The 9,419-nt window shown below is 40.6% G+C and overlaps 2 protein-coding genes across 7 annotated transcripts in view; one reads left to right on the top strand and one right to left on the bottom strand.

The window, feature by feature from the left end:
- Positions 1-9,419, bottom strand: part of LOC111246264 (uncharacterized) — a 44,698-nt gene that overhangs the window by 4,663 nt on the left and 30,616 nt on the right. The window contains exons 6-8 of one of the 6 annotated variants that reach the window (XR_015324741.1): positions 3,089-4,830; positions 959-1,871; positions 614-705 (exon numbers count right to left, since the gene is read on the bottom strand). The gene's annotated coding sequence lies outside the window, so the exon portion shown is untranslated. The other 5 variants (XR_015324740.1, XR_015324737.1, XR_015324736.1 and 2 more) reach the window with 5 other exon arrangements.
- Positions 1-9,419, top strand: part of LOC111246263 (uncharacterized) — a 39,421-nt gene that overhangs the window by 9,851 nt on the left and 20,151 nt on the right. The window lies entirely within an intron of this gene.

The raw sequence follows: 9,419 nt of genomic DNA, 5'->3' as shown, positions 1-9,419 counted from the left end.
TATATATACAAGGCTTCAAAAGATTATTCGCTATCCCGGCAACAACCAGAAGCGTCATAGACGACTAGTTTACCTTCGCGTCTTTTTGCTATTCCTTTTTAGTTGCTCTTTACATAGGAGAACTCTCGACAAGCAAATTTTCGAGTGAAATTGAATTGTTGAAACGTTCCCCACCGATGATCAAAGTAGAGGAGAGGTAGCGCCGGCTATATGCTAACGGTGTTGTGTCGTCTTCTAACAACACGCCATACCGCGTGGGCAGTACTATAGATCAGGTAGCCAGAGACTTGGGCTTCCACTTATCCAGTAGACCACCTTCTTCCTCTATGGAGCTAGCGGGCAAGGCAGAAAATTGAAAACCTCCGCCCAGAAACAGAACCAGTTCTTTCCTTGACATACCCATACAGAATGTCTGAAAAACTATATACTACACTGTAATTTAATTAGATCGCTTTTTTTTGACAGTACAGCGACTGGTGCCAATTGAGAATATCTGAATTTACTGTGAGAGTCTGTTCTAGCGCGCACCACAAAAAACTTTGGAAAAGATGGTGAATTTAATTTCAAACAGAACGAATGACCTACACACTATAACCGAAATCAAAGAATATACCTTGATTAAGATCTTCTTGAACAAAGATGTCTACCTTGCCCGGTACCCAGATCTGATTCGACTACCCCGGAAGACGTAAAGGGCGCAATTATCTGAGAATATGCCACAACAGGGAATGAACAAATATTTGCTAAGATTTGTAAATTCATAGGTTACCGTTATTAATAGTATATCAAGCAGAACGACAGTAGTTTTTAACGTCTTAAATCCTACACATTTTATATAGGTCGTTTCGAAATTTAGATATAGGTTATGTGCAGATAAACGCTTGAGTAATAATTATTAAAAATGTGTAAGCATTTTAGACCATCCCGTATAAACATAGTACGTAAAAGAACGACGCACATCTTCGCGGCGAACAGGGTTTTTCCTACGTTTCTGCCCGCCGGAACAACATCTACCCCGTGCAGAGGGAATGCGATGCCACCTTCTTTGTTTTTTTCTGTCTTGCCTCGATGCCGCCAATGCGAGACAAGCTGCGCTGGCTGACGAAGTTCTCGATTGTAGAAAACGAACGACATCCCCAGCTGTACCTCCTCGCCCCACGTCTTCTATCACCCACAATCGTTACTGCTGTCGCTGTGCCATAGCAATGGCAGCACTACTATGCGCAGTAGACCGTTTTTTTTCAGATTCTTTACAACCAACCAGGCTAGCCTGTCTTACATCTTCTCCCTAAGGAATCGATAATTTTAAGCGGAATCAACTCGCGGGCTGACGTAATTTCCCTGCGCGCTTAAGCCCCACCAGGCGGTACATCAAAAGCCTGTAGCAACCCAGTAACAGTATCATCAGGGAGAGTAGCGCGCCGTAGGCAATGCCGAAACTCAACAACCGGTGGTTCAAGGGGAAGGACACCAGCAACCATTCGAGAAATACAAGAGGTGAAAAAAACCCCCCCCCTCCCACTCCAAACGTATCTTGCCTCTTGCGAGGCGAACGAAGACTTAGGTGGCCAAACAAAACAATAAAAAAAAAAATGGGATTTGTCTATGTGACGCAATTGCTGCTGCGTTTGCCCTCTTCGTTGCTGTTGCTGTTTCTGGGTCAGACACTAGGAGACGGCTTGGGCGGTTGTCCGTTTTGCTGCTCTCTCTGCGACTATTGGTGTTGTTAACTGCGACTATCCATCTGAGAATGGTGCCGCCTCAAGTAGCTTCTTATTCAGCCAACGAGCTTCTACTTTAGGAGTTTTTTTCTCGCTTACTTCAATGGCATTCGGTTCGATGAGTGATTGTCGATAAAAATACTTCGACATCTGAAAAGAGCGGATGCTTAGAGTGGCAAAGAAAATAGTTGTACGAACAAATTTGGATTTTTCGATAAATTGTGAACGATTGAGTCAGTTAAACATAAGAAAGATTGTATAAAGTTTATACGAAGAGCCAGTGATGTAATGCACAAATGTGCGACTATATAATTGCTAATCCTAGGGTCCCGGAATATTCTGAGCTCTGCCTCTTTAGCAGCTGACCTACGTGAGAACAGAACTCGTATTCGATAAATGTGTCTTTGTTTATGTAAAGTATATATATTTTTGATGTCAATTTCGTACAATCAAATTATTTCAAGAGCGTTTCCTTTACATTGTTTCCTATGCTATTTGACCCCCGAAACGAAGTTCAGTATCTTAATGGAATGTCGTGATAAAACAGGTTCACCAAATACCGTGGGTCATGAAGGCGCAGCAGTTCTCTATGGAAGCGAACTTTAGGTCGGTGAAACAAATACCCATGATAGCTTAATAGGTAACGTATCTGCCTACTAATCGTAAGGACACGTTGTAGACAGGCTTAATTTTGTGCTAGCAGCCAGTCAACGGTCTTACGGAATGCCCAACGCCAATACCGGACATACAACTCGAAACCCAGATGTCAGCGAAACAAAAACAACAATATTTTTCCTTAATTGGACCTGCCGATGACAGCCTAGTAAATTTACGGCTCATTATCAGGTCCACGGGATAAAGTTGGTCAAACAACCCCAAGCGGTAGCAGACGGTGCCTGCGTATCAGCTTCAATGAGGGACTGACGTGCACCTGTACCCATTCACGATTCCCATGTATAATGATTTATGCTGAATGATTATCGCATTTAAAATCACACTCACTAAAACGTTAGATGAAACAGAGCCAGGTACAGAACGCCGCTCACGATTTGTTCAGCGTGCTTATGTAAAAACGTGTCTGTGTTGCACTCCACTGATAGCGTGTTTTTAAAAACGTTATTGTAAGATGAGTTCATCACGATCGCAATCTGGCTTCGTTATTGTACACGTTAGAAATTACCAGCCGCATCATGAAGTAGAGACAAATTACCCGCGCTACTTTCGGCCCATTCGCTAAATTGCAATTGCGTAAGCGGTCAACGGACTGCCGCGTAATCAAAGCAGAAATTTCCTGTAACAGTTGTTACTAGCTGAAGCTAGATATGAGAAATGAACGCTAAATTTTGTTGTGCCAGAAATTTACTTACTGAAACTTCGGAGAGGTAACTATTGATGAGGGATATCGCTGAACTTTCTTCGTCCAGTAGGAGATCCGTAAGGGTTAAGCACAATTACTCTGAAAGCTACATTAAGTCATTGTACCAATAAATTTTAACTAATAGATTGACAAAGTCATTTCGTCGATCCCAAAAAAAAGCATCGAATCATTAGCATTAATGGAAATCCATCAATGTTGGTCACTCTGTATCATAGATTGTTAAAAGACTCCGGCAATCATAACTCTATTAGTGGGTAGGTAATATTGCATACGATGCTGTGTTCTAGTAATGAATATATAGGGTTTAACTTAATCGTATCATTGCCAATACTTTGGCGTTGAATCTCCTTAGAAAAGAAACGTCATTTGATAGGCTATATATATTTCGAAACACTAAAGGAAGCTGACGACGCGATCGGACGAGAAGCGGTAAAGAGTCTTGGACCAGAAATCCCCTCAAGGAAGCTTGTAAACTTAGCCAAGGAAGAATTTTAGCACAAGAGCGTTAGTCCTTTTTATCTGTTGACTTAATCAAGAAACGTTTAATTGGAGTCCTTAGAGCTGTACAATGCAAAAGTAAATCTGTAAAACAAAAAACATGATAGTTAATTGGCAAAACAGAGAACAGTTGCCGAGAATCTACAATACTTTCTAACAGAACGTCACACCGAGCATTGAATTCACAGGACTCATATAGACACCATGCTCGTTCAGGTAAGGCCCTTCAAGTTCTAGCAAAACCTTGAGAGGAAAGCTAGTTTACGTGAAACAGCAGCCGGAGCGTTGAATCATTGCTAGAAATACAAAAGATCATCAGTCCATCCATTCAATATTCGTATTTTATTTGCGCACCGTAAAGATCTCATTGTAACAGTGGTTCCATATACGCTGCCGTTCCCAAGCAACTTTGAGGACTGTTGTCTCATAATTAGATCAGAATACATGAACCAACGCACTTCCCTTTAATGTATTTTGGGGATTTACAAACTATACGGCTTTGTATTCTCTTGGATGGTAGGCAGTCATTTGTCAGAAGATAGCTGCATAGTTCTATCGGCTAGTCTATGATAGTGTGTGCATTATCTGCCGCAATTAATTTTTCTTCATATCTTTTTTTAGAAATTTATCTCTTCGAGAATGTAGCTCTTCCCCATACCGACAGCGTTTCATAGAAACGAACTGTTCAGCTTTGCGTATGTATTTAGTTCTGTTGACTAAGCGCAATATGGTCTTACAGGAAACTCTTTTTTTCTGATACCACAGCATAGGACAGACCTATTTACGGCCATGGGGATCATTTACTATAGGTTCACAATCTTCAGACACGATACTCGGCATCTTTTGATAGTTTTGCTGGATAGTAAGTGCCTAATTGTTAACTAAGAAGTACTTCTATTGCCTAGAAAAGTATATCATGCAATGTATTTGTCGAGCTTCATTAAATAGGCACACGCATATTATAAGCACACACATAAACCTGAGTCGGTCATGGCTTAATTTCAGCAAGGGTGAAGGCAATGAAATCGCAGTCTCTTACTCAGTGATAATGTTGAACTCGCGATAGCTCTTTGTAGCGGATCCCACCCTCTATTTCAAATTTAGAATAGAATTCAGAGTACTTACATTCTCCAAACAGGCAGAAGTAATAAACCGAAAAGCGTCTTTCTTTGACATCTGACTTCCCATACGTCCGACCAATCATACCATTACTCCCACATGAAGTGTTCGATGCTGAAACATTAGTGTCTTATATTGAAGCTGTAATATTGAAAACGATGGTAGAAGGACATTTTGCGGTTAAGAAAAGAGAGGGCATGTTGTTAAAGCAGGGCTTCTCTCTTTTTAGGTTCAAACCAAGCTAGGCTTATTTATATAAACAAATTCTAGATGTCTTTTACGTAGATATAATACTACACCGGCTTGGCTACCTTGAGAGCCCCCTTCTACCGCTTGACTCAAGTTATCTGTCGGATGTCGATCGATCAGCCCAAGAGGAGGCTTTAGTTAAGTGTATGATCATTGTCATCGTTTACAGGGACTTTACGTCAATACATTCTCATTTTGGTTTAGGACATCAAAAGTGTATATAACACAAACTTGGCCGCGACAATCGCAGGTGCGATGAACTACCATTGTTTAAGAATATCCACAAGGTTCACCTACCGGCGGAAGACCATTGACATTATTCAAGTACATTTGCAATATCTACATGTCATACGCAAAAATCGAGATCGCTATCGAGGAAAACGTTCCCAACTATATGCGGATTTAATATTATCAAACGTTAAACGTCAGTCAAGTACCATGAAACGAGACACTCGAGATAAGCTACTAGCATTTGTGTGAGCGAAAAAGCCGAAGTATGTAGCATACGTAGGGCTTGCTTGATGTCTGTGCTTCTTTGTTAGATCGTCTTAAAATAGTTTGACTATATAAATAAATCCCTTCTTCACCGATGTGTGTGCAGGTACACGCTGGCATTATGGCAACGAAATGTAGTCGTCTATGGCTTCTAGTACCGGATGATGTAAACTACTACTAGTAAACAATAATGGAAAACGATAAAGTCGAACCCTTTTTTTTTTTTTTTTTTTTTAATGATTAATTCGATTAAAGTACTCCCATATGTGTATAGGGTATGTGTGTACGAAACTTACATTCGACAAAAGCTTTTCCAAATGAAGCGTAATACATGGAAAAATATTAACGGATTCTGGTTAAGAGTGCTTCTTAGTACTCTTTTGTCAATAGCAGATTAGTCTATAAAACTATCTGTAGAATAGGACTACTTCTTCTTGCGGTTTTCTACGTAAAAAAAGTCACTGTGCTATGGCAATTTTTTAAATCATCTATAATATAAAGGACGAGTATTCAGAGCCTTCTGATGCGTTGTGGCAGCGTCACGTGTGCAGCCTTGAGACGCGCATACGTATATGACTTCGACATGAGTCCAACATCTGCTTTCGGAGGCTGAACGAAGTAATGTGTTAACGAGGCGATACCGCATATGTGTCTACCAGGACAAGAATATTCAATAAGGGTAATTTCCTCACCAATTTTAACTGGGTTCTATATTTCGGTTATTCGAATTGTCTCACAGAGGCCATTATACCTAAACAAAAGCACTGTTACAGAGAAGCGCTAGAAACGAACGCGACAATTAACTATAGAATCTGACGATCACACCTATTTTTGCACCTTAACTTAGAAGGCTTTGCCCTATTAGTTGCACTTGTGTCGTGTCGCTGCTGCCAGTAACGACGTGGCATTATACAATCGGACCGAATTGCTGCCGGACCTTCGGCCGGTGCACTGGAAATGCAAAATTGCACCACACCTGCGCGTACGGCCTTGAACGTACATCAAGCGTTGGGCCCCATTTGTAGCCGGGAATATATGCAAACATAAATATGCTGTTGTGTCTAAAGCTTGCATATACAAATATAGTAGTTAACCCATTCAGAAAGTAGCTGATTAAAGCTAGCTCTTTACTTATTGCTATACATGAGCGATGTACAGACAACATTCGACGGGTTTCTCATTTATTCTAAATCGGACAAGGAGACTAAGAGGCCACGTTTATAATATATTCTAGTTTTATACGTTTACGAATATATTCTAGAACCGAATCAGCTATGGAAGGCACAAAAGCATTTAGTATGTAAAATGCAAAAAAGACGCCGATTCGACGTAAGACGGCGACGCTTCAACGTAATGCCTAGTAGCTTTTACGCTTCACAATTACGAACTGGCCTATATTGATTAAATTTGGACGTCGCATTATTTTAACGTCTGTAGTCATCTATTCTGGCCAGTGTATCTGACTTCACCATACACCAGACGAAATTAATGAAGTGAGGAAATTTCGAAAGAAAAAAAATCTTCAAGGAAAAAGCTGTCGCACGCGAAAATCAATCGAAGGTAAGTTGTTGAAATCATTTGACGAAATCCCAAAATCCAGAACTTAATGGTTATTTTCAGGCGTAGAAATTTAAGTGTAATCTATGTATTATGTATGTATGTTTTTTGGCCCACTAAATAGATACTGGAGGTCACAGGTTTAAATAGTTATACCATAGGTTATACCAAAGATATAGCACAGGGTCCCGGCACAGATATAACGAATTCACGGCTTGATCTACCTGAACAATACTATCGTTAGCTAGAGAGCCGAATTTTTTTTTGCCCAGAATTAGTGCAGCGCTTTTTTTGTACTGTCCTTTTTTTATTACTATAAAAAGTCTCGCTCGGCCTAGACGACGATGCTTGAACTTTGTATGCCGCGTAATAAGGTGAGCTTTTTCAACGAATGTCTTTATTACCGTCTGAATGGTACTACGTACTGTTTGCTTCCCAACGACAATTGTTGCGTCACAACTCGCATCAGAACCCGAATGTTCCTTCTTGAAGCAATCATCGTTTAGGCGAAAGCTGTTTACTGAATCTGCCGGTGTTAGAGATTTCAACAGAAAACGAACGCGTCCGCGGTTCGTATCTACAATTTTTATGCCTCAGTCTTGTGTATTTGGCCTCAAGACCATTTCAGACTTCGGCATTAGTGCCCTTGACTTGTATGACCATTAAAGATTATAGAATATTTATCACTGCAGGGTCACACCTACAAGCAGCATGACAAAACTGTTCATCAAGTTTTTTTGCGCAACGGAAGACATTACAGCATATGGTTACTGCTGTGAGAGACAGGCAATTGCAATTAAGTAAACTTCAAGCGAAGGAAGTCGTACGTTCAACTGTTGTACTGATGGCCTTCGATATTGCTATCACTTTATTTCAGGTGTAACCAATCTAACTTAACGCCGTGAGTACCCAAATTAGAAGTTATTTGTGAATAGTCCATTCCCATCATGGAAAATCGATTTGATTGAAAAAGGCTCAACAGACGTAAGGGGCCAATGACTGGGTGAAGATTTTGAAACGACAATTCTGACATATTCAAAAAGACCGCGTAACTAAGGAATAATGATATGTGAGGCCGCAGAAGCGCATGACGATAACGATAAGCTATTCGGTTGAGGTCATGTTCGAAACGAGTGAGCTGGTAATGATTTACAGCTGGCGGCGGCGGCGGCGGCGGCGGCGACGACGACGACGACGACGACAACAATAATTGCTCGAAGCATGCTGTAGTACTCCGGGAGAAAGCACTAGGCAGGCTACTGACAGCGCTGTCGTCTTCGACATTGCTAGGCGTGCATTTTGCAATCATGGGGTCAAACCGCTGATGACCATCCAACGTCCTGACTAAAATCCGATCATGCTCAATCAGCACACGAGAGATAGATGACATCTGAACATGCGGAAACTGCCTGAGCACTGAATCGATAGATGAAAAAAACTTCCCTAATCTTACGCACTGCGAACAAATGGATTCTCGGCCGAGCTAGGACGCAATTCGTACTGTTTCATACGCTCACATGGTAACAAACAATCTGCTATTTTTAACTAAATTCACTTTATAGAAGAAAAAAGAGGACTTACGATCGACATACTAGATCGAATATATTTTATGTTTATATTACTGAAGGCAGTATCCAAATTAGTTTACCGGTTATCATTTTACTTATGCAGGGAGCATGTTTTTAGGATAGCTTGTCCAGTAACATCAGGCCATCGCTAAATGGCAGATAGTTTCATTGGAACTAAATTTTTCATTATGGAAGTTTGTCCCTTCATGCTAACACAACTGATTGTAACTAGTAAGTTATGGGTGGTAATTTTTAATAGCATCACACCTTAGACCCCATCGGAAAAGCCCAGTTCTTTTATGGATTTATATGAACAAAATGTAGGCTTGACAACGCGTCGTTTTTCCGTTCTTCTAAGACAGTAAATGAAAACTCCTGTTTTCAGAATAATTGATAAGACACCATCTAACGCGTAACTTTTCACAAAGCGGGAACTGCATGCTAATGATATTATTATTATTGCGACTTTAGGGTGGGCTTGCTAATGACCACCTTCAGCTGGACGAGCTAGCCCTGTGTATCCTAGGTAAATGGATTGACTACAGGGAGAATGTGTCAATCGAGTTCTTTGAATAGGTCATCGAGCCTGTAGCCAATATTGTTTGGCCTGAATTCAAAAGTCAAAGAGACCGATGATAAAAGGCGATCAAAACGTAATCTAATTTTAAGGGATCACTACGTTCTTGATACCTTTCTAGAAAACGTTTTAAGTCATTGTCAGGGCGCAAGAGCGGCTAACTGAAAAAGATAAAGGAAATATTAATAAGTTGTTATTACACAATGATATTGTGTTAACTACTACCTAAGGAGGCGCGGAATCTATTTAAGAAATCG

The sequence above is a fragment of the Varroa destructor genome, unplaced genomic scaffold (assembly GCF_002443255.2).
Source record: "Varroa destructor unplaced genomic scaffold, Vdes_3.0 BEIS01000003.1, whole genome shotgun sequence".
NCBI lineage: Eukaryota > Metazoa > Arthropoda > Arachnida > Mesostigmata > Varroidae > Varroa > Varroa destructor.
This window is presented reverse-complemented; position numbering and strand designations above follow the sequence as displayed.